Source organism: Halichondria panicea, chromosome 10 (genome assembly GCF_963675165.1).
Source record: "Halichondria panicea chromosome 10, odHalPani1.1, whole genome shotgun sequence".
Classification (NCBI taxonomy): domain Eukaryota; kingdom Metazoa; phylum Porifera; class Demospongiae; order Suberitida; family Halichondriidae; genus Halichondria; species Halichondria panicea.
Window position 1 is genome coordinate 3,615,564 of NC_087386.1, and position 25,933 is coordinate 3,641,496.

The 25,933-nt window shown below is 45.7% G+C and overlaps 2 long non-coding RNA genes across 2 annotated transcripts; one reads left to right on the top strand and one right to left on the bottom strand.

Moving 5' to 3' along the window:
- The first annotated feature begins 9,266 nt into the window (after nucleotides 1–9,266).
- Nucleotides 9,267–11,658, top strand: LOC135343417 (uncharacterized). The gene is made up of 4 exons (XR_010397164.1): nucleotides 9,267–10,728; nucleotides 10,778–11,347; nucleotides 11,430–11,509; nucleotides 11,558–11,658. It is a non-coding gene; the product is annotated as an uncharacterized LOC135343417 (long non-coding RNA).
- A 4,052-nt stretch (nucleotides 11,659–15,710) lies between these two features.
- On the bottom strand, nucleotides 15,711–25,027 carry LOC135342260 (uncharacterized). The gene is made up of 3 exons (XR_010396813.1): nucleotides 18,853–25,027; nucleotides 18,651–18,775; nucleotides 15,711–18,568 (listed from the first exon to the last, which is right to left on the bottom strand). It is a non-coding gene; the product is annotated as an uncharacterized LOC135342260 (long non-coding RNA).
- Nucleotides 25,028–25,933: the final 906 nt, after the last annotated feature.

Below are 25,933 nucleotides of genomic sequence, written 5' to 3' on the forward strand. Positions count from 1 at the left end.
GTGTGGGGGGTGAGTGCATGCCGTGTGTGAGTGGTGTGTGTGTTGTTTGTGTTTGTGTGGGGAGTGTGTGCATGCCGTGTGTGTGTGGTGTGTGTGTGTTGTGTGTGTGTTGTGTGTTTGTGTGTGTTGGGGGGAGGGTGTGCACGCCATGTGTGTGTTGTGTGTGTTTGTGTGGGGGGTGAGTGCATGCCGTGTGTGTGTGGTGTGTGTGTTGTGTGTGTTTGTGTGGGGAGGGTGTGCATGCCGTGTGTGTGTGGTGTGTGTGTGTTGTGTGTGTGTTGTGTGTGTGTTGTGTGTGTTAGGGGAGGGTGTGCACGCCGTGTGTATGTGTCCGGGGGGTGTGTGTGTGTGTGTGTGTGTGGGGGTGTGGGGGTGTGCATGCCGTGTTTGTGTGTGTGTGTGTTGTGTGTGTGTTGTGTGTGTATGTGTGTGTGAGGGGAGGGTGAGCACGCCGTGTGTATGTGTCCGGGGGGGGTGTGCACGCCGTGTCTGTGTGTGTTGTGTGTGTTGTGTGTGTGTGGGGGTGTGGGGGTGTACATGCCGTGTTTGTGTGTGTGTGTGTTGTGTGTGTGTTGTGTGTGTGTGTCTGTGTGTGTGAGGGGAGGGTGTGCACGCCTTGTGTATGTGTCCGGGAGGTGTGCACGCCGTGTCTGTGTGTGTTGTGTGTGTGTGGGGGTGTGGGGGTGTACATGCCGTGTTTGTGTGTGTGTTGTGTGTGTGTTGTGTGTGTGTGTGTGTGTGTGTGAGAGGAGGGTGTGCACGCCGCGTGTATGTGTCCGGAAGGTGTGCACGCCGTGTCTGTGTGTGTTGTGTGTGTGTGTGTGGGGGTGTGCATGCCGTGTTTGTGTGTGTGTGTGTGTGTGGTGTGTGTGTGCGTGTAGAGTGTGTGTGTTGTGTGTGGGGTGTGTGCATGCCGTGGTGTGTGTGTGTGTGTGTGTTTGGGGTGTGTGCATGCCGTGGTGTGTGTTGTGTGTGTGTGTGTGTATGTGTGGGGGAGTGTGCAAGCCGTGTGTGTGTAGGAGTGTGTGCACGCCGTGTGTGTGTGTGTTGTGTGTGTGTGTGTGTATGTGTGGGGGAGTGTGCAAGCCGTGTGTGTGTAGGAGTGTGTGCACGCCGTGTGTGTGTGTGTTGTGTGTGTGTATCTGTGGGGGGTTGGGAGTGTGCGTGTGGGGTGTGTGAGTGTGTTGTGTATTGTGCTGTGTTGTGTGTGTGTGTGTATGGTGTGCACGCCATGCTTGTGTGTGTGTGTGCGTGTGGTGGGGGTGTGTGCATGCCGTGTGTGTGTGTGTGTGTGTGTGCGGGGGTGTGTGTGCGGGGGGGGGGAGTGTGCAAGCCTTGTGTGAGTGTGGGAGTGTGTTGTGTGTGTGCGTTGGGGGGGTGTGTGCACGCCATGTGAGTGTTGTGTGTGTTAGTGTGGGGGGTGAGTGCATGCCGTGTGTGTGGTGTGTGTGTGTTGTGTTTGTTTGTGTGTGTGGGGAGGGTGTGAATGCCGTGTCTGTGTGTGTTGTGTGTGTATGTGTGGGGGTGTTGGGATGTGCATGCCGTGTTTGTGTGTGTGTGTGTGTGGGGGGGGGAGTGTGCAAGCCGTGTGTGAGTGTGGGGGGTGTGTGTGTGGTGTGTGTGTGTTGGGGGAGTGTGCACGCCATGTGTGTTGTGTGTTTGTGTGGGGGGTGAGTGCATGCCGTGTGTGTGTGTGGTGTGTGTGTGTTGTGTGTGTTTGTGTGGGGAGGGTGTACATGCCGTGTATGTGTGGTGTGTGTGTGTTGTGTGTGTGTGTTGTGTGTGTGTGTGTGAAGGGGGGGTGTGAAGAGGGGTGTGCACGCCGTGTGTATGTGTCCGGGGGGAGTGCACGCCGTGTCTGTGTTCGGGGGAGTGCACGCCGTATCTGTGTGTGTGGGGGTTTAGGGGTGTGCATGCCGTGTTTGTGTGTATGTGTGTTTAAGAGTGTGTGTGTTGTGTGTGGGTGATGTGTTTGTTTGTGTGTGGGGTGTGTGCATGCCGTGGTGTGTGTGTTGTGTTTGTGTGTATGTGTGTGTGTGTGTGTGGTGGGGAGTGTGCAAGCCGTGTGTGTGTGGTGTGTGTGTGTTGTGTGTGTGTGTGTGTGTGTGGGGGTGTGCACGCCGTGTATATTACAGGGGGGTTTGCACGCAGTGTATGTGTGTGTTGGTTGTGTGTGGAGGGGGTGGGGGTGTGCATGCCGTGTTTGTGTGTTTGTGGTGTGTGTGGGTGTGTTAGAGTGTGTGTGTTGTGTGTGTGTGTGTTTGTGTAGGGGGTATGTGTGTAGTGTGTGTGTGTGTGGGGCGGGGAGTGTGCAAACCTTGTGTGTGCGTGTGGGGGGTGTGTGCACGCCGTGTCTGTGTGTGTGTGTCTGTAAGAGGGTGGGAGTGTGCGTGTGTGGTGTGCGAGTGTGTTGTGTTGTGTGTGTGTGTGTGTGGGGGGGTGTGCACGCCGTGTCTGTGTGTGTGTATATGGTGGGGTGGAAATGTCTGTTTGTGGTGTGAGTGTTTTGTGTGTGTTGTGTTGTGTGTGTTTGTGTGTGTGCATGTCGTGTGTGTGTGTTGTGCTTGTGTGTGTGTGTGTGGTGTGTGTGTGGTGTGTGTGTGTGTGTGTGGGGGGTGTGCATGCCGTGTCTGTGTGTGTGTGTGTGGGTGGGGGGTGGGGGTGTGCATGCCGTGTTTGTGTGTGTGTGTGTCTGTGTGTGTGTGTGTGTGTGTGTGTGTTGGGGGAGTGTGCACGCCATGTGTGTGTTGTGTGTGTGTGTTTGTGTGGGGGGTGAGTGCACGCCGTGTGTGTGTGGTGTGTGTGTGTGTTTGTGTGGGGGGGTGTGCATGCCGTGTGTGTGTGGTATGTGTGTTGTGTGTGTGTGTGGGTGGGGGGGTGTGCATGCCATGTATATGAATCCGGGGGGGGGCGTGCACGCCGTGTCTGTGTTGTGTGTGCATGTGTGTGGTGGTGTGCATGCCGTATTTGTGTGTGTGTGTTTGTGTTTGTGTGGGGATGTGCATGCTGTGTGTGTGTTGTGTGTGTGTGTGTGTGTGTGTGTGTGTGGGGGTGGAGTGTGCAAGCCGTGTGTTTGTATGGGGGGGTGTGTGGGTTGTATGAGATGTTGGGGAGGGGTGTGTACGTCATGTGTGTGTTGTGTGTGTGTGTGTGGTGTGTGTGTGTTGTGTGTGTGTGTGTTTGTGTGTGGGGGGGTGTGTACGCCGTGTCTGTGTGTGTGTGTGTGGGGGGGTGGGGGTGTGCATGCCGTGTTTGTTTGTATGTGTTTGTGTGTGTGGTGTGTGTGTGTTTGTGTGTGGGGGCCGTGTCTGTGTGTGTGTGTGTGTGGGGGGGATGGGGGGTGTGCATGCCGTGTTTGTTTGTGTGTGTGTGTGTGGTGTGTGTTGTGTGTGTGTGGTGTGTGCGTGTGTGTGGGGGTTGTGTGTGTGTGTGGGGGTGGTGTGGGGGGGGTGGGGGTGTGCATGCCGTGTTTGTTTGTGTGAGTGTGTGTGGTGTGTGTTGTGTGTGTGTGGTGTGTGTGTATGTGTGTGGGGTTGTGTGTATGTGTGGTCTGTGGGGTGGTTGCATACCGTGTGTGCATGCCGAGTGTGTGTGGTAGGGGTGTGTGTGTGCATGCCGTGAGTGTGTGTGGTGTGTGTCTGAGTGTGTTGTGTTGTGTGTGATTGTGTAGAGGGGGGGTGTGCATGCCGTGTGTGTGTGGTGTGTGTATGTTGTGTGTGTGTTTGTATGTTGTGTGTGTGTGTGTGTGTGGGGGAGTTTGCAGGCTTTGTGTGTGTAGTGTGTGTGTGTGTAGGGGGATATGCACGTTGTGTGTGTGTGTCTGTGTGTGTGGTGTGTGTGGGGGGTGGGGCCGTGTTTGTGTGTGTGTGTGGGAGGAGGTTGGGGCAGTGTTTGTGTGTGTGTGTGTGTGTGTGTGTGGTGTGTGTGGTATAGAGTGTGTGTGTGTGTGTTGGGGGGGGTGTGCATGCCATGTGTGTGTCTGTGTGTGTTGTGTGTGTTTGTGTGGGGGGGGTGTGCACATATGCCGTGTGTATGTAGTGTGTGTGTAGTGTGTGTGTGGGGTGGGTTTGCACGCCGTGTGTGTATGTCTGTGTGTGTGCGTGTGTGTGTGTGTGGTGTGTGTGTGTAGAGTGTGTGTGTGTTGTGTGTGTGTGTTGGGGGGCTGTGCAAGGCGTGAGTGTGTGTCTCGGGTGTGTGCACGCCGTGTCTGTGTGGGGGGGGTGGGGGGTGTGCATACCGTGTGTGTGTGTGTGTGTTGTGTGTGTGTGTGTGTTTTGGGGGGGGTGTGTTGTGGGGGGGTGTACGCCGTGTGTGTTTGTGGAGGGGTGTGCACGCCGTGTGTTGTGTGTGTATGTTGGGGGGTGTATGTGGGGGATGGAAGTGTACATGTGTGGTGTGTAAGTGTGTTGTGTTGTGTTTGTGTGGAGGGGGGTGTGCATGCCGTGTGTTGTGTGTGTGTATGTGTGTAGGGGGGTTTGCACGGCGTGAGTGTGTGTCCGGGGGTGTGTGCACACCGTGTCTGTGAGGGTGGGGGTGTGCATTGCCGTGTTTGCGTGTGTGTGTGTGTGTGGTGTGTTGTTGGGGGGGGTGTGCACGCCGTGTGTGTGTGTGGTGTGTGTGTATTGTGTGTGTGTGTGTTGTGGGGGGGCCGTGTGTGTGTGGGGGGTTGTGCACGCCATGTCTGTATGTATAGTGTGTGGGTGTGCACACACATCACACACACACCCACACACACAACACACCACACATACGGCACACACACACACACACACAACACACCACACACATTCTGCTTGCACACACCAAACACACGCACGGCCTGCACACCCCCTCCCACACACACACACACACACACTCAAACACGGCGTGTATACCACACACACACACACACACACGGAGTCACACACACAGAGTTCACACCCCCCCCACACACACACGGCTTGCACACACTACACACACGCAAACACCACACAGCCTGCACACCCCCTCCCCACACACACACAAACCACACACACACGGCTTGCACACCCCCACCACACACACATGCAGCTTGCATACCCCCCCACACACACACGGCTTGCACACACTACACACACTCAAACACCACACGGACATCCTCACACACACACACCACACACACTCACGGCGTGCACACACACCACCGCCCAAACACACACGCACACAACACACACACGGCATGCACACCCCCGCCCACACACCACAAGGCGTTCACACCTACACAACACACACACACACAAACACGGCATGCACACCCCCACCCCCCAACACAACACACACACACACACCACACACACACACCCTCCCACACACACACAACACACACACACGGTATGCACACCCCCCACACACCACACACACACACGGCGTGCACACCCTCACACAACACACACAAATCCCCCACACACACACACAACACACACACAACACACACAACACACACACACCACACAACACACACCACACACACACGCACACACACCACACACACACCACACACACACACAAACACGACATGCACACCCCACACACACACACACGCACAACACACACAGACACGGCATGCACACACACACACGCACACCACACACACACGGCATGCACACCCCCGCCCACACACCACACGGCGTTCACACCCCCACACAACACACATACACCCCACACATGGTGTGCATGCCATGTGTGTGTCTGTGTGTGTGTGTGGGGGGTGTGCACGCCGTGTCGTGCACGCCATGTCTGTGTGTGTGTGTGTGGATGGGGGGTGGGTGTGCATGTTTGTGTGTGTGTGTGTGTGTGTGTTGGGGGGGTGTGCACGCCATGTGTGTGTTGTGTGTGTGTGTGTGGGGCGGGGGTGTGCACGCCGTGTCTGTGTGTGTTGTGTGTGTGTATGTAAGTGGTGGGAGTGTGCGTGTGTGGTGTGTGAGTGTGTTGTGTTGTGTGTGTGTGTGTGGGGTGTGCACGCCGTGTCTGTGTGTGTTGTGTGTGTGTATGTAAGTGGTGGGAGTGTGCGTGTGTGGTGTGTGAGTGTGTTGTGTTGTGTGTGTGTGTGTGGGGTGTGCACGCCGTGTCTGTGTATGTTGTGTGTGTGTGTATGTGGGTGGGTGGAAATGTGTGAGTGTGTTGTGTGTGTTGTGTTGTGTGTGTTTGTGTGTGTGCATGCCGTGTGTGTGTGTGTGTGTGTGTGTGTGGGGGGGAGGTGGGGGTGTACATGCTGTGTTTGTTTGTGTGTGTGTGTGTGTGGTGTGTGTTGTGTGTGTGTGGTGTGTGTGTGTGTGTGTGGGGGTTGTGTGTGTATGTGGTCTGTGGGGGGGTGGCATGCCGTGTGTGCATGCCGTGTGTGTGTGTGTGGGAGGGGTGTGTGTGTGCACGCCGTGAGTGTGTGGTGTGTGTGGTGTGTGTCTGAGTGTGTTGTGTTGTGTGTGATTGTGTAGAGGGGGGGTGTGCATGCCGTGTGTGTGTGGTGTGTGTATGTTGTGTGTGTGTGTGTGTGTTGTGTGTGTGTGTGTGTGGGGGGGGTTTGCAGGCCGTGTGTGTGTTGTGTGTGTGTGTGTGTGTGTGGGGGTGTGCACGCCGAGTGTGTGTGATGTGTGTACACGTGTAGTATGTGTGTGTGGGGGGATATATGCACGTTGTGTGTGTGTGTCTGTGTGTGTGGTGTGTGTGGGGGGGTGGGTCCGTGTTTGTGTGTGTGTGTGGTGTGTGTGTGTGTGTGTGGGGAGTTGGGGCCGTGTTTGTGTGTGTGTGTGTGTAGTGTGTGTGTGTGTGTAGAGTGTGTGTGTGTGTGTTGGGGGGGTCTGCATGCCATGTGTGTGTCTGTGTGTGTTGTGTGTGTTTGTGTGGGGGGGTGTGCACATATGCCGTGTGTGTGTAGTGTGTGTAGTGTGTGTGTAGGGTGGGTGTACACAAACCACACACACACACGGCTTGCACACCCCCACCACACACACATGCAGCTTGCATACCCCCCCACACACACGGCTTGCACACACTACACACACGCAAACACCAAACGGACCCCCCCCCAACACACAACACACAAAAACCACACACACGCACACGGCGTGCACACCCCCCCACACACACACACACACGGCGTGCACACCCCACCCTACACACACACACCACACAAATACACACACAACACAACACTTACACACACACACACACAAACATGGCGTGCACACCCACACACCACACCACACGGCCTACACACCCCCTCCCCACACACCACTCCCCACACACCACACACACTCCACACACACAACACTTACACACACACACACACACATGGCGTGCACACCCACACACACCACACACACAACACACACAACACACCACACGGCCTACACACCCCCTCCCCACACACCACACACACATACACACAAACACAGCGTGCACGCCACATACATACACACACAAACACGGCGTGCACACCACACACACATACACACACACCCACACACGGTGTGCAAACCCCCTCCACACACACACACACACACCACACACAGACACGGCTTGCACACACACACACCTACACACAACACACACTTGGCTTGCACACACCACACACAGGCACACACCACACGGCCCCTTCCCACACACACGGCATGCACACCACACACACACACACACCCACACACGGTGTGCACCCCCTCCACACACAGACACACATACCACACACAGACACGGCTTGCACACACCACACACCACACGGCCCCTTCCCACACACACCCCCCCCCACACACACACACACAAACACGGAGTGCACACCACACACACACACAGCGTGCACACCCCCCCACGGCTTGCACACACTACACACATGCACACACGCAAACACCACACGGCCCCTCCCCACATACACACACACACCACACACACTCACGGCGTGCACCCCCCCCCCACACACACACACATGCACACACACCACACACACACACACGGCCCCACACAACACACATACACCTCACACACATGCACACCCCCACACACACACACAACACACAGACACGGCGTGCACCCCGACTCACACACACACCACACACACACACTAACATCTAATTATTTTGACTAATGGCAAATCCAACCAAGTACAAGCCACAAAACGCCTAAAGTAAGATGATACACCCAGATCTGCTCCGAGAAAGGCACCTCAAGTTGGCTATCAGCTCTACCCATCACTAAACATGGGTTTGCACTACAGCTTTCAGGGATGCCCTCTGCCTCCGTTCTATTTTCACGTTGTGGCAGACTTCGCTCATTAGGGTTGCAGTCATATCACGAATCTCATTGTGGCGTATCGATGGAAAGCCAATCGCGAGGATGGTGCTCGTTCTGACATTGAGCCAGAGTGCATTCTTTGATGTTAGGGTTTTTTAACCCATACGCACCTTTCTACCGCAACTCCACCCCGACCCAATAAAAATGAGTTAGAGAAGAAGAGATGTTATGAAGAGCGCATTAGAGAGATAGAACACGGCTCGTTCACCCCACTGGTTCTCTCTGCTGCTGGAGGAATTGGCCCAGCCGCAACCATCATATACAAGAGGTTGGCATCACTAATTTCAGAGAAACAAGGAAGACAATACAGTTCTACCCTCCATTGGGCAGATTAAATTTCTCTCTACTACTGTAATGTGCATCCGTGGCTCCCGATCTACCTTCGCTTCTGAAGTCAATACAGATTCTATCGACCTGGCCGTCCAACGAAGGCCAGGTGCAACTCAAACTCAACGAATAATTAGATCTAAACATACTTATTATTATATATAAGTCACACGTACACATGATTATTTGATTAATGAAAAAAAAAAAATAAAAAAATAAATATAAAAAAAAATAAAAAAAAATATATAAAAAAATATAAAAAAAAATAAATAAAAAAAAAAATAAAAAAAAAGATATGGGAATCACATGAGCCTAAACATAATCGTCATGGTACTAAAAAACTGGTACAAAAACTGAAGAGACAGAAATAAAAGAGCTGACAATAATGGAAAAGAAAGAGACTGACATTGTCACGTGGGTAACTATAAGGTAGCAAATTTGAAGTACTTCCTAAACAAAAAATTTAGCTTGCTTTTTCAACTGCATGTTTTGTGGTGTTTAACCATAGGTTTGACAGTCACACCCGGACTTCTGCTCAACTACCAATGTATAAGTTGTGCATTCTCACAGGGTTAAAATATGGCAATTTTAGAAGACCAGAATAACGGCTTTTTAGATTTTGCAGTTTTTGATGTCGTAATTAAAGTGGCCTTGACATTAGTCCATCTGTCTCTGTTAAATCCAAAATAATTTTGAATACCAAATACCCCGGTCGAAAATTCACATAAGCACTTTGAGAAATCCGCATACTTTCTTGCTAGCTGGTAGGTCACAACATACAAATAATAAAGCGCCACGTATTGTACCAGAGGAGTCAGTTGATACTCCATCCTTTCACAAAGGGATTTAAGTATTTGTTGATATCTTTTATTTGTTGATATCTTTTGATGGCCCTTGAAAGATTCCTAATGTTTTCCCTCTTGTATCTCAGGTAAATTCATAACCGCCAAAATAATGCATGACACTAACAGAGTATTCACGATGTTTGAATGGCTGAAACCAGTCTACCTTTAACATAAATACAATACTATTCTTCTGGCTCAAGAACAGTGTACCATTATACTCTGAGCTGAGATGTTTTCTGACGCCACTTCTCACGCCACTTCTCACATTCTTTTAAAACCACGAGAGAATAATGCTTGATATTAAAGAAGTGTAAGGGTATACCATGAAAGGATAGACTTTTTGGCTACCTTTAGAGCTGATCACTCTTTTTAACAATGGTTGTCTAGACTGACAAACACACGACCTGATAATAAACATTGAACCACACTACTGTTGCAGTAATCAAATAAATTGAGGCATTGTTTGCAAACTACATACTGCTTTACAGATGGCTCCTCTTCTACAAACTTTGTTCTTTTATATGTGACAGGGCCTAGGAAAACACAGCGGGTATACCCCCCGAGTTTATTTTTATTGTTGAATCGGATAAAGCGTTCTCTGAGCTTCAAAATGATACCAAGATAGCTATTTTCTATCCGGAGATATGTTCGAGGGATCGCTACGAAGTATTGCAACGCACAGATGACACTCAAACGTCTTGAATAATTGAAGTTCAATTATTGATTTCCGGGCACTTCATAAAGCTTAGTAAAAGATTTTCTGGAGAAGACGAGTTAGTTAGATGAAGGCTAGGCATTCTAGGACTCGTATAGCTATGTAGCTGGATTGCTTGGCATCTAGGAAGGATCTTCGAAGAAATAAGACAAAGACTCCCGTCGCTCCAATGGTAAGCTTTCATGTCTTGTTATCAGCTTGTACTTACTTTCTGTGTCATGTATCAGTCTTATAATAGATCGCTCACTTGCCTACAAAAAGTGTCTCTGTTCTTTAAAGGAAGCCTGTCTGATCTATTATAGGTGGCCTTTCACTTAGTATTCGTCTATATGCTAGATCCAACTTATTATTAGCCAAGCTTTCCTCCTTTAATTTAGTATTGGTATCACTGCCATTGTGCTTAGTATTAGCAGGCCTGATGGGATGAGTGATCACATCTTGGAGAGCCCAGAAAACTCTGTGAAATTGTCCTATAACATTTATATGGATGGTTCCACCAGCGAGTGTCGGAGGCCTGAGAAACAATAGTCTATTGGCTAGAATGTAAGTGACATTGATATTGTGTCTATCTTAACTTACTACTTATCTGTAGGTTGTTATGGAGGGACAAGTGGCACGGGATACATACATCTAAAAAAACAAGAGTGGATCTACGCCAAGCTAGCTAGCTAGATAGCTGCTCTTTCTAATGCTGAAGTGGAGCTATAATATACCTGGCTCCTCTTGATGATTGTAAGTACTGGGCTGAGGCTGAGCTATTTTCAGATTGATCATGGTATGTTTAGTCGTATGGGATCTCATACCTCTTCAAGATGATTCACCAACTACTTCTCGGGGCACCAGCTACCCTACTCCACCAACTACTAAGAAAACAACCGGCAGTCACGATGGTTCTCTCCGGCTCCTATCAACAAAGCGTACCCTGCCAATCAGTAAATCTACTCCTCGAGGAAGAAAAGTGAAAGAACTTCTAAGCTACTTGATAGTGACAACAGCTCTGATTCGGATGACGAAAGTGATAGAGTGTATGCTAAAAGACAAAGGCGAAGATCCCAGAGTGTATCCCAGAGTGTTGGTGATGGTGATACAGACTTTCGTTGTGTAAAAAGGTGGATAGAAACAGCCGAGCTCTGAAAGAGATGCAACAGCAGCAGCATTCGCGGTGAGTAGATAAGTATAGAAATTATATTCAATATTATTATTACAATTGCAGTTCTGTGTCTTCAAGTAGTAATTGTACATAGAAAGAGGTGAGAAGGTGCTACAAGGTTTTACTTGATGACAATGAAGGAGATGGTTTTCAAGGATGGTTAATTGAGTCAGGGTAAGCCATGAACGTAAACTTGTGCATTTTTGTATAGTCTACCTGCAGTGTATCGATAAAGTCAGACGAAAATCAATCAGTGATTCGAAGGCTTGTCAAGGAAGTTTGAGGGTTAAATCCTACATTTGATGCTGCGGATATACGTGGTAATTATCTGCAATTAATATGCTTACAGAAGCAGCGTATCGATTCTATAAGACAAAATGCGAGGATGCACACCCCCCCCACACACACACGGCCCACACACGGCCCCCCCACACACCACACACACACACAAACACACACAGACATGGCGCACACCCCCACACACACACGGCATGCACCCATCCCACACATGGCCCCACACATGGCCCCACACAACACAACACAACACACACACTCACGGCGTACACACACACACGGCATCACGGCATGCACCACACCCTCACACAACACACACACACACCCCACACACACCACACACACACACCACTAGAAAAATAATTAATATTTAGAAAACCTGTCAGGACATTTAATTATGTTTCTGGTGATAATTTCCTGTGTCATAGAAACATCCAGGCACGGCGTGTTTCGTATCCTAATAAACAGAATTAAGTTTAATGATGTTTCATTTTATGTTATCTCTGAATTTCCTACAATATTAAAACTTTGCTACACATTGTTTACCATGTTTCAAGTTCACATGTTACAATTAGATGAAATGAATCACGAAATACACGGTAATCTCATACTGAACTAACGTTAAGCTTTGTTAGCAACACAAACAGTTTTAAATAAAGTTCACTTAACAATCGCCCAATCGCCCAAGGAGGAATGTTATCACCAATAGGAGTCTGATGGCAATCCTTCAGACCTCCTTTTGAGTCATTAGTATACTTCTCTTTGATTTCTTTTTTTGAAAATAGAACGCTTTTTCAATTCGCCAAAGTAGAGGACGAATGCCACTCTCTTCACTACTCATGAGGTCAGCACAAAGCACTTGCTCATCTGGGATAAGTTTTCTGTAATGCAACCCTCCGAGAATCAAGTTTCTACAATAAAATATGAATATAATCACAAGCAGCTTGAAACAATTAGTGCAACCAGTCAATGTGGCAGGTCCGTCTCTGCTTAACACATTTTTCTTCATACTGCTGTGTGCCACGCACTATTAAAGTAAGTCTTTGCAGCATCTGCATAATTTATAGATTTAATATGAATATAAAATGCCTAGCCGAAGGTGTGTCTTTAAGGTGATGTTTTGCCTCAGACACAAGTTTCATAGCCACCTCTTGATTGGCAGCGTGGCTAAATGGGAATAGATACCCAAAAAAGACATTAGTTAATTACTTACATTAGTTACTCCAAATACCAACCATTGTCATCACTCTCAGCGACTTCCTACAAGAAAATGAGTGTATATGTAAATGTATGTACATACCCTACCCTAACTTCAAGTGAAGGCATTAATTTTTCTTTTTTGTTGGTGGCCTCTTCTCTGAGAGATGCTTATTTGCTTATTTGTTTGTCTAACTTCAGACACTTTCTGTGTAATAATCACTTGCATAATTATAATTATACTTCTTATCCGATGATGTACTGCTCAAGTGCGAACTTCTCGAAAGTGAGGGAGAGTGTGAGCTTCGTCTTAATGGTGTACTTCCCATAGATCTGTTTCGACTTGAGCTTGAAGTTGAGCTTGAAGGTGAGGGAGAGTGTCTTGATGGCAAGCCAGATCTCGAGGAATGGGAAGTAATGCCCATGGGAAGCATAGATTTTGAGTGGGAACTTCTCGAAGGCGAGCGAGATTTGGAAGAGTGTGAGCTTCGTCTGTTTGATGGTGAGCCCATGGAGACTATCCATGGAGCTTGATAGTCTAGGGAGAGAGTCGGAGAGGTGTGACTTATTCCGGAGTGCTTTGATGCTATGGAGACAAAAAACCAGTCACAGTACCTACAATTATTGGCAAGCTGTAGTTGCTAGCAATAACTTACATAATACTCACCCAATGCCTTCGGGGTTTCAGCCTCCCCTCTTTGGTAGAAGATTTTTCATGTGAGGGGGGATGAGGGGGGATGATATATGGTGGCTGCTTACGTCTGACTCAAGCTCTGTAGCCATCGAGGGATCATCCAAGCTTTGATCTAGATCTATCTGTGTTTGGTGTGTGTCAAGCTAAAACGCAGCCACGCCCACGATTTTTAATTATTATGTTTTGTGTGTAAAAAATTTGTTTAGCTACTTATCACTTTCATTTAAATTTTGGATCAGGTGGAGTATACGGCACCTCGCTAATTAGATTCATAAATGAGTGGGCGTGTCACCGGAAGTCACGGGGCTAACTGGGTGTGGCACTGGTTGTCATGGAACACATTTTCATAGAAACAAAAATAATAAATTGATTTGAAGTGATTGGATTGTTGGACAAGTTTACTGAATCATGGAATGAAAGACTATTGGATGCCTAATCATGGAATGAATGACAATTGGATGCCTAATCATGGAATGAATGAACACAACACTACTATATGAATGCCGCTGAATACCCGCCGTGGATATTGAGCACAATATCTAATATGATGTTATCAAATGACACTCTGTGGGTCCACATAAATTCATAAGTAGCTGGGTAGTTGATTACTGTCAACCCCCTTCATCCTCTTGAACTTCGTCTTCCAATACGACTCGACATGTTGGGTGTGAGTTCCAGTTACAGGATCTACAAATGTGACGGAATGGTTTACAGTGCTGTGGCTTGGTAAGCTACCAACGCCATTCAGTGTAGGCTGAACTATTGTCCCAGCATGTGATTGGTTGCTGCTGTTCGGTTAGGAACTATCCCTAGGGCAGGAGAAACAGAAACGTCTAACAGAAACAGAAACGTCTACTAGTCCAAAAACCCTTGATGTGGCCCTTCCTCTGTGTTGCTGTATAGCATACAAAGTTATAGCAACGTACACTAGTAAATTGGTTTATGTCGAAATAGAGCCGGCACACCTAACACAACCACGGTCTGAAGCTGAGCAGATTCTCTCAACCACTGGTAAGTATCAACAGCAGTATGCTTATCAACCTCCACCAGCTCAACTGCTCCCAAGCCCACAATTGAATCAACTGTAGCCATTCTGTAAAGTCAACTTTGACTTGGAAAAGAAGCTCCCAGCACGGATCGATTTTCGTGTCTTATAGCCCTAAAAGAGAAATTCAAGGCATCATACACCCAGCACTACTGATAGCTACACCTGCTATGTTAGTGCCGAGCTTTCTTTTATTCAGCTTGATTTGTGTGAAAAAACACCAATTTGTCAGTTTATGTACCTCTATCTCCAATATGAAATAATTTTATAACATGTACGTTTCACAGAATTAAAGTGTGTTTATAACTGCATGGAACAAACAGCACCATGAAACGTTTGTCCGAAGTCCAGAAAGTTTGCGTACCTCTCCTGCTCTTACTGTACATGGTAATCTAGTTTAAAGTGCTCTAAGACATAGTTTAGGTATTAGAAAGTGGAACACAAGTATCTTTATCTATATTGTGTGATCGAAGAGATGGCATTTGAAGGACTTGGGAACAGACCTGTTATGGTTTGTAGAGTGTACTGATACCCCCTTTTTGGAGCTCACTTTCTCATCACTTCACATATAGTAGCTCTAAAAGATTAATAGCCTATGTCTAAGTGTATCTGGTGTCTCCTCAAGAGCACAGTGCTATAATACTACAAACTATTAATATATTTACTGACATTTTGAGTCCCTTTTTGCTCATTACACGCCCCTTTTTAGCAGCTCGCCTCATCCAACGGAAGTGCTGGGCATTGCCTATCCCTTTCTTTCGTTTATCTATGCTTAAAGGAAGCCTAAGTGATCTATTATAGGTAGTCTTTCACTTAGTATTCGTCCGTATCGATCTAAGGCTTGATCCAACTTTAGTACTGGTATCACTGCCATTGTGCTTAGTAGTAACAGGCCTGATGGGATGGGTGATCACATCATGGAGGGCCCAGGAAACTGCGTGGAATTGTCATATAACATTTATATTGATGGTTCCCCCAGGTGGTGGTAGGCATGAGACTAGTCTATTGGCTAGAATGTAAGTGACATTGATATTGTGTCTATCTTAACTTACTACTTATCTGTAGGTTGTTATGGAGTGTTTATGAGGACAAGTGGCACGGGATACGTACATCTAAAGAAACAAGAGTGGATCTACGCCAAGCTAGCTAGCTCTATTTCTGTTGCTAAATTATGTTGTGGAGCTATAATATACCTGGCTTCTCTTGATGATTGTAAGTACTGGGCTGATGAAATAGCCCTGTACAAGTTGTCATCTTTTATTTGTTAAACAATAATAGGGAAATTCCCAGGGAATTTCATTGTAAAAAATGAACGTTCGGTGAGATCGACTAAGTTTAAGTTCACCTAGAGGAGGTTGGACGCGCGTCATCCACCGTCAGGTTTTATCACGTGCGCTCATAACCATTATGCACCTATCAATGGCAAGCCCCACCTCCCCCAGTACGGGCACTAGGTGGGGCTTATGTGGGGATTTGATTATACATTTTGCCCCAGATGCAGGGAATTTGATAATACTGTTCTGCGCATGCGCAGTAAAAAATTAGCCATGTGCTAATTGCAACTCTATTAATAAAATATTATAAAATGTGCTAGAGAAGGCTAAATATAGAAGATCTAGCTGCAAGAAGAAGTGTTAAATTGTGAAGAAATCTATCAGCTAATATAAAACAAGTGAGTGTCTCTCTGGTGCATGGTGCTCTGTAGCAAGCCTGTATTAAACTTATTGTCTGGCTTTAATAATTTTTTTTTTATATTCAAAGCCGAACATAGATCCAGAAAGACCATGGGGAAAAGAAAATTGTAAAGACTGTAAGGGGATCTGCAATGGTGCAATGGTCACTATGTGGAAAGCTCGGATGGAAGTTACGCTCCACCCCCATCTGCAACATTGCAGAAAGCTTTTAACAGTACGTCTACCTTAGAGCCTGAACAATTGGCTGAGCCTGTTTGTCTTCCGGAGGCAGAAGTTGAAATTTGGCTCAAACATTTACAAACAGTAAAAGATAACCGAAAACTTGGTGCAGAAAAAAGATGCAGAAAAAAGAAGAAAGAAAAAAAAAGAAGATGTCCTGTATAGCTGTGAGATATGTAGAAATCACAGGTGTTTCAAGCTGGCCACTTAGTTCTTAATTAGAACTCTGAAATGTTTCGTGAAATATTAGAAAAAATGGGCGTGGTATTAATTTCTGAACTTCCTGTTTTGGAAAGGTTTGTCTACGTCACTGTTGAGACTGCGCACACAAATTAACAACAACGTGGTTTTGCGCAGGCCAAACATACCTCGTGGTTTGTTTATCAAAACAATCATACTATAAGTGGTTGTAGTAAAGTACTTTGTGCAGACCAATTCCTGGAATTGAGTCTAGTATCATCTTGAAGATAGGTAATTTGCTAACTTTTTGGCAGTGAGATATGCAACATTAAAATGTACAATGATATAGATGTAAAATATAGGGCAAAACGTAAACTATACATTACAATTCACAGGAATGACAGAAACACACAAAGCAGCTTTAGAGAGTGTGTGGGAGAAGTCTCTTAGCCTCTAAAGGGAAAAGGGCTGTATCAGTGTTCCGAAAAAGTCAGCGAACTATCGGACACATTCAGTCTTGATATAAGCTCTGATAATCCCTCCATTCATCCTCAATGCTATTGTCATCCCTGCAAAAATATTATATATTTCACCCAGCTTGCAAAAGCCAACAAAACGGAGTACAACCCCACCAGCTTGCATATACACGAGTGGGTTGATCACCACGCGCACACACACACACACACACACACACACGCCCACACAACACACGTAGCACGGGGCACACACACACACAACACATGCGCACACACACACACACACACACACACACACACAGGGCCCCACACAGGTCACTCATGCACACACACACACACTCACACACGCACACACACACACGCACACGCACACACAAGGGGCACGCACACACACACACACGCACACATAGGGGGTACATACACACACACTCACACACATGCACACACAGGGGGCACACACCACAGGGGCACACACACACACACACACAGGGGGCACACACACACACATACATACACACACGCACATACGCACACGCACACACAGGGGGCACACACACACATACAGAGGGGGCACACACACACACATACATACACACACACACGCACACACAGCACACACAGGGGGCACACACACACATACAGAGGGGGCACACACACATACAGAGGGCACACAGACACGCACACACAGGGGACACACACACTCACACACACGCACGGCTAATTATTTTTTGCAAATCCAACCAAGGTTAGATCTTATACATGTAGCTACAAGCCACAAAACGCCTAAAGTAAGATGATACGGAAATCACATGAGCCTAAACATAATCGTCATGGTACTAAAAAACTGGCACAAAAACTGAGAGAACAAAGAGACAGACATTGTCACGTGTGTTACATTTTGCTTAACTGAATTACTTATGTATACACAACTTTAGATACCACTTGTGTGTGTTTAGCAGGGCTCATAGTTTCCCAGGGAATTATAAGCTTGAGGGTATAAAGTACAAGTATAATTTTTTGAATGTACAGAAATGATAATAAAGCTGTAGCTAGCTGCATGATAATTAGCTATGGCTGTTCAGTTTTTTCACTACCAGTTTCTATAGCGTTTGCTGTGTTGATAGTAGGTTTCCCCAGTATCTTTTCTTGTCTCTACGAGGAGCCAATGATTAAAACTGTTCTGGGTCCATTGTCACAAACATGAAAGCATGTCTTCAACTTAATTGTTAGCATTTGTCAACTTCGCCCTCCTGACTTCTGTTTCTATCCTGCTGCCATGTTTTACTTCAGTAGACTCCTGTGTCTGGGAACAATAGTGCACTGTAGCATTGCTGCAAGCTGTTAATTCCTTGCTAGCTAGCCGTACAGATCAGAATAGTTTCTGAGAAGCTTGAGCTGCTTGAGGCTGGACAGAGCCTTCCAGTCTTCTACTTCCTTTATTGTTTAATTATGTAAAATGCAAATATAAAATGCTGATTGGCTAGTCAAAATTTGCACAGATACATACTTACTTTACTTTATATGTCATCTTCGTCAAGTACATGTACACCATCGTTTACTAGGTCCTCGTTTTCATCTACTGGCTCATCTGATTGCTCAGGTTGCACGTCCTCTACAACTTGCACGTCCTCTACAAACTCACTGCACGTAGCAAAATTATAAATTATATGTAAAATAAATTATGTAGATTGCACATAAAATATATATATACGCAGTACCTGAGGTCAACTTTTCTCTGCTACTCGTAATTCTCCCCGGCAAAGTTGAACGATTTTTCGACCAGCACTCTTACGGGAGTCCTCTCAAGCAGTCGTTCACTTGTACACTCTCTACGTACAGCTAGTTCATAGTTTACCTTCAAAGTCCATCAAAACAGCAGCCAACCCTGGCAGAAGCTGTCTCTTCAGGCTGCTAATTCTGCACTCTACGTACGCAATTGGGGCGTGGTCTACAGGCTTACGTCTTAATTTATACTCTAGCGTACGCATACGCTAGAGCCAGATATAAAAAGTGTTCGATCTGACTATCTACGTACAGGACTTGGTTAGCATGCTGTAATTAGGTAAGGTGAACAAAGTTACGAGCTGACTTTGTCCTATTTTTCTCTAGAGGGTGTGTCATGACCATAAATAGATAACAAAGGGATTTTACAACAAAAGCTCTTCGTAATATTGAAGAGCTGTGTGGTAGTGCATCTGTGTTGCACCTGTGTTGTGTAGTGCACCTACGATCAAGTCTACTGGTTTCCTAGACGGGATGAAAATCAAGTGTAAAATCTGAGTGCACACTAGTTGCACACTAGTAGTTTCATAATCCTGTGAAGGAGCTTTCCCTTGCAACGTGTGTGTGGGCGTACGTGGGTGTAGGTGCCCTCCTAACATGAAGCCAAACCAAGTAAGGACTGACTCCGTCAACTGTAATTTATAATTACATCAAGGTAGTTATGGTACCCTTAGTTATGGTACCCTGCTAGTTATGGTGCCCTGCATCAGAATCCACAAGGTTTTTTAGTGTGCCAAATATTTATGATCAAATCAGCGAAGAAAGTTGATGTTGTAAGTGTAGCGAGGTAGTGTTTGTTCTGCTCATAATTTATAATTATAGTGTTTACGTTATAGGACACCCTGGATTTCAAATGTTAGGTGGCGAATTCCTTTTACGTAATTATAGATTCGATTGAACGTTTTGGTGTGAACTACTCCATCAGGTGAGATTCGCTGAGGCGTAGTGTACCATTTTGACTCAAACGGTTTGAGAAGGACATGCCTATCAGTAACCCTAATTATCCTTATGCTACAAATTATCCTTATGCTACAAAATTTGTTCAGCAGACTACATTTTTTGGTTACCGTATTCAGATTCAGATACAGACCAGACCTATATTCAACTGAAGTTGTATGTATTGTCGACTCAGTATAATAACTTGCACTTACTGAGGGAGGAGCTCGTAATGCATAGAAGCTGAAGTTAAGTAAGTTAAGTACATCAATTTTAAGAGATTTCACGTTGACGTTGAGAGAGCCGGTTTATGGAAGGGAAACCTCAACCTCTGTTCTTGAACCAGCTGTACATACTATTAAATATACGTAACACACACATCTACGTGAGTAACACACAAGGCTAAATTAAATTATATTCACAAAGATGCCGAAGGGTGGTGTTTGTGAATATTAATTTGTGGTGTATTGGGTCCTTGTGTCTGTCAGGCCTTCGGCAACAGCGATGTATCATCTTTCGTCAGGTGTGATCTGTCAGGTGTTTCTAGCTAAGTACTAGGATCCGAAGAGAGAGACTGCATTCTCATATGACGGCAGCGGTAGTGATAATTTTCAAAAAATCGTTGTGGTTGGAGCTATGCGCACGCCTGCTCTTTCACGTGGTATTTTTAATATCTTGCCTCGAGGTACGCTTCGTGCAGTACTGTCGAAACCGTTTGATAATGGCTACAAGATCTTCAACCTCATCAGCGAGGTGACTGGGGTCATACCAAGAGATATAAATATAGAGCCGGAAGAAGAAGAAGCTGTATCATGGCTGTATCATGGATGTAGTCTGGATAGCGTCTAGTTCGTACATAAGTGAGCCACCATTGAACTTGTAAACCTGGTAAAGAGCATCTGCCGATACGACTGCTGGGTCTTGCATGTCACCGTGACCGTGAGAACATTTCCTAGTTGCGGGTAATTTTCGGGGGACAAAATATTCGTGGTTCAGCAGACATTTCGTGGATGCTGCTTGGCAAGGTCGCTTCATTCGTGGGTAAAATATTCGTGGTCAGACCTCCAACCACGAAAATTTTGCCCCACGAAGTACTTCATGCTAATTGTTAGTGGTTAGTGGGGGGTGGTCAGTTGCTAGGTAACGATGATGATTGCATTGAGATATTATGTAGAAAAATGTCTGTATTTAGTTTTTTTTTAGTTAAAGTGGAATGAAAATGAGTGAGGTTGTGTATTTATCACCATTGCTAAAACTACACCCACCAGAACCCACCAGATCTTTCAGAGACCGATGTCGACTTCGGCTACCAGTCTACGTTGTTTTGAGCTAAAGGGACTGGATGCGATGACACTGTAGGAGAGAGAGGAGGTTCATTGCCAGACAATGACGATGGGGATCCTAAAGGGGCTAGTGCTGCAGGAGAGAGAGGAGGTGCATGAGACTGGTTCAGAATCAGACGTAAATCATAAATCTACAAAATATGATTTCTGTCATTCATTGTGTTTCTTACCCTTCTTCAAGTTCATCGTCAGACATAGTCGCATGAGACTGGCTCAGAATCAGACGTAAATCGTAAATCTACAAAATATGATTTCTGTCATTCATTGTGTTTCTTACCCTTCTTCAACATCGCTTTCAGTTTGGCTGGCCTGGACCTTCTTGACATTAGCACGACTATTGAGCTCCACCCAAAGCATGCAGGAAGTGAATGTAATAATCTTCAATAAATTATTGGAAAGCTAATAGCTTGTATAATTTTTATAGATCAGCCAGTACCTACTCTACAGATGCCGTTATACTACTGCATGCTATCTTTATTTGCATGCTATCTTTATTGTCTAGTGAGGAACCTAAAATAAACCGTACCCGGAACAACAGTCATTCGAGCTGATCACTACGTCAGTTTTGATTCGTAGTTTCAACTCTCTAGCTAGTCGCTCGATGATCCTAGTCGCTAGCCCCTCACATAGTTTAGTTATACGAAATCACCAACACTGAAATTCCGTAGCTTGATTATCTCAGTCCAGTCCAGTCCAGGAGACTTCCTCAGTTCAGTAGGAATTGTGTTCCAGCCTCGCTGGGTGGTATGGCTTCACACGTTGTAGCATTGCTGAGACAATCACTTCTGGTAATCCTTGCAAATGATTTCCTCATGAGTTCGAGCACTTGTCGTAGTGGTAGTACTTCCAGCCATTTCGAATGTGCCTTTTGCCCATAAAAGAACGGGAATGGATAAAAGAACGGAATGGGCATGATAGCATGGATGGCAGGCTATCATCCAGGCTATCATCCATCTTTGCATAGACCAGGACGGTGCGTTCCACCACAATCATCTCTTCCATGACGGCACACAAACACACCTTTACAGCACCAAACACTTGGAAGTAATGGCAGCCAACAAGTAATGGCAGCCAACAACAGAAACTAACAGCACTTCATGCACATAAGGTTTTGGGTAACGGGACATGTAGTCACACCAGATCATTTTTAAATTCCCAGTTGGCAATAGGTGTACTTTGTACTACGATTGCACCATCATACCTAACGATTTCCAGTTAAGGGCTGCATAATGAACATCCGACCTAACTCTTCTTCTAGTATGCTTTGGAATTTTTTTTCACGCGACTCGCCTCATCAAGAAATACTTTGCTCATTTCTTGCATTAAAGTAGATGCTACTTGACAGTATTTCGACTCTTCCACTTGCTTCCACTTGCAGGCCTACGTGTAGCTCAGAAGAAAAACGATGGCACGCTGCATGATTTTGCGTAGTTGCTTGGAGAAAGGAGTGCTTCGATGCAAGTGCGTTTGCCCCTGAGTATTTCATCCACAGCGGTTCACAGCGGTCTCTATCTTTAAGAAGTGCTCTTGGTTTAAATCCTTTTATCGAGAAGTTATTGTGGTACTGTATGGTACTGTATGAAAGTACTGTATGAAAGTATGGATTTCAGCGGGGGGGGGGGGCACAACTATTCTATACAGTAATTAGGTAGGGCCGCTAATAAGAGGTATTAGGTTGTACAAGAGTAGGCTAAAATATGATCGAAGTAGATCAATGCCATTTGGTTTCTGGTCCACCGCTTTCTATCTCATTATTGGATTTCGATCTCATTATTTCTACTACGTCTACTACGCATGCGCAGAATGGTCCATGTGGTACAAAATAGTGTGATAATGATGCAAAATAATGAGAAAAGCCGCCTTGGAGTGGCCTAATAGAAAAAGGAGTCTACCTTTGTTGAGTCGAGTCTTTCAGGGATGTTAGTAGTCTTCTTAAAAACATCTTCCCATGTGACATCGTGAATATTTGTTTCCGAAGGACGGGTCACAAATTCTACAGTTGTTCTACACGTACTATAATGTCATGCCGCGTGGCTGGACATGCACATGCGCACCATCACCGCAATAGGTACCAGGTCGATTAAAATACGGTCTCATAGGCGTGGTCCATACACGCCCACATATCAATACACACAGGAGTCCATCGACTAACAAGAATCACAGCGTGGACATTGAGATTCGTTACAAATTGCAAGATCAAATGAAAGTCACAACTTATTGGGTGAAAATAGAATCCTGGCAAGAAGAAATATTTTCTCTGAAGAAAATGTGACAGGGCCTAGAAATGAGGCCTAGAAATGAAGGCAAAAAATGTTTTTTTTCACAGGTGCTAACTTCAGCCTCCTCTACCTACCTGTAAAAACAGGTCAAGCGCGGAAGAAACTCACCAAACGTTTATTTTTTACAATGAAATTTACTGTCTACGTGAGGGGAAATTCCCAGGGAATATCCCTATTGTTGTTAATTATTTTTAACAAAAAGATTACAACTTGTACAGGACTATTTCATCAGCCCAGTACCAAGAGGAGCCAGGTAGCAAACATTCATTAGAAAGAGCAGCTATCTAGCTAGCTAGCTTGGCGTAGATCCACTCTTGTTTCTTTAGACGCCCGTGCCACTTGTCTTCACCATAACAACCTACAGATAAGTAGTAAGTTAAGTTAAGATAGACACAATATCAATGTCACTTACATTCTAGCCAATAGACCCGGAACGACCTCCATCCATATAAATGTTATAGGACTAAATGTTATAGGACAATTTCACAGGGCTCTCCAAGATGTGATCACTCATCCCATCAGGCCTGCTAATACTAAGCACGATACCAATACTAAATTAGAGGAAAGCTTCTTGTAAGAAGTTGAATCTAGCATATAGATGAATCTAGCATATAGACGAATACTGTAAGCCGTATGAACACGTAGGCTCCATGCAAGTGAGCAATCTTTTATAAGACTGATACATGACACAGAAAGTAAGTACAAGCTGATAACAAGACATGAAAGCTTACCATTGGAGCGACGGGAGTCTTTGTCTTGTCTTTTTATTTCTTCTAAGATCCTTCGCTATACAAGCTAGCTAGAGAGCTAGAGACATCTAACTAACTCGTCTTCTCCAGAAATCTTTTACTAAGTATACGAAAGTGCCCGGAAATCAACAATTATTCATGACGTTTGAGCGTCATCTGGGCGTTGCAATACTTCGTAGCGTTCCCTCGAACATATCTCCGGATAGAAAATAGCTAGGAGGTCGATCTTGGTATCATTTTGAAGCTTAGAGAACGTTTTATCCGATTCAACAATAAAAATAAACTCGGGTATACCCGCTGTTTTCCTAGGCCCTGTCACAAATATTCGACAAACGAGTCGCACTGAGTCCCAAAGAAGTGAGCAAAAATCTCGTCATCCGACTCCTCATACGCTCAGAACACACCCGACTACTTCATGGTGGTCATCTACTAATATCTGGATCCGTCGATACCACCATTCGCAAGCCGGTCATAGTAAAGGCTAGCCTCGATTCCAGGCCGCTTGAAGGCGCATGCGTGTACATTACCCAAAAAGGGGGTAATCCGTGTATTTGTAGAGTAAAATAAACCGTATACTATTTGTATTCTGATGTTACATAAGAAGTATTGTGCAAAGATGACTGAGTTCTTACGCCAAGTCTCTACTTAACGACACCCTTTATAGGAAAGGCATGATGTGTTCCTGCTCAGGTACTGGGACCAGCAATTACAATTATTGTTGATTCAGCGAAAACGAAGCTCCGCCCATGATTTTTACTATCAATTGTGCAGTAAAAATGGAGTTTTGCTGCTCTAATCAAATTCCGGAGCGTCAAACCTTAGTTTAAGTGTTTACTTTTTAGTGCAGTAGTTAGTTCAAAGCTATATGCAGGCACTATCGTTAGCGCCTAACAGTGGGATCAGCTAAAGGTGAGATTTTCTAATAAAATACTTTTTAAGCTTAATATTTTGCATGTAAAGGCTTACTTTTCATTGATCCCACGCTAACGGTAGTGCCTGCATATAGCTTTGAACTAACTACTGCACTAAAAAGTAAACACTTAAATTAACTAAGGTTTGACGCTCCGGAATTTGAGCTAAAGATTAGAGTAGCAAAACTCCATTTTTACTGCACAATTGATAGTAAAAATCGTGGGCGGAGCTTCGTTTTCACTGAATCAACAATAATTGCTGGTCCCAGTCCTTAATGTACCTGAGTGTGGGTCCCCTGATGAGGCTGTGGTAATATAGACCAGGCAAGTGTTATGTTCGACAAGAAGTCATTGCTGAAGATAAAGAAGCTAATGATTACTCCTGAAAGCTTTTAACTCGACACTCAGGAAGTTATTCACTCAAGATCTACTGATGTATTAAAGACTCTTCCTAGTCTGGGAGGAAACTATAAACAGAGCTAGAAGAAGCAACACTGCTGCAGCATAATTATTCTACTTTGATTAGTGTCTCTGCCGGTCACATTGTCATACGTATTATTCTCTATTCCCTTTTGTATTTTTTTACAATTTGTAGGATGAAATTGTTGTCAATTATTTCGCGCTGCGGTATACCAGGCCGCCGCCTTGTTCAAGCGGCCTGGAATCGAGGCTAAGTAAAGGCATACATCTGTATATTTGTGTCTCTATCTGTAAAGGCCGTGCGCTTTCCTAGCCTGCCTGAGGAGGTTTATCTGCGAGTGACCATGGAACAAACTTCGTCGGGGAATTATATGAATTC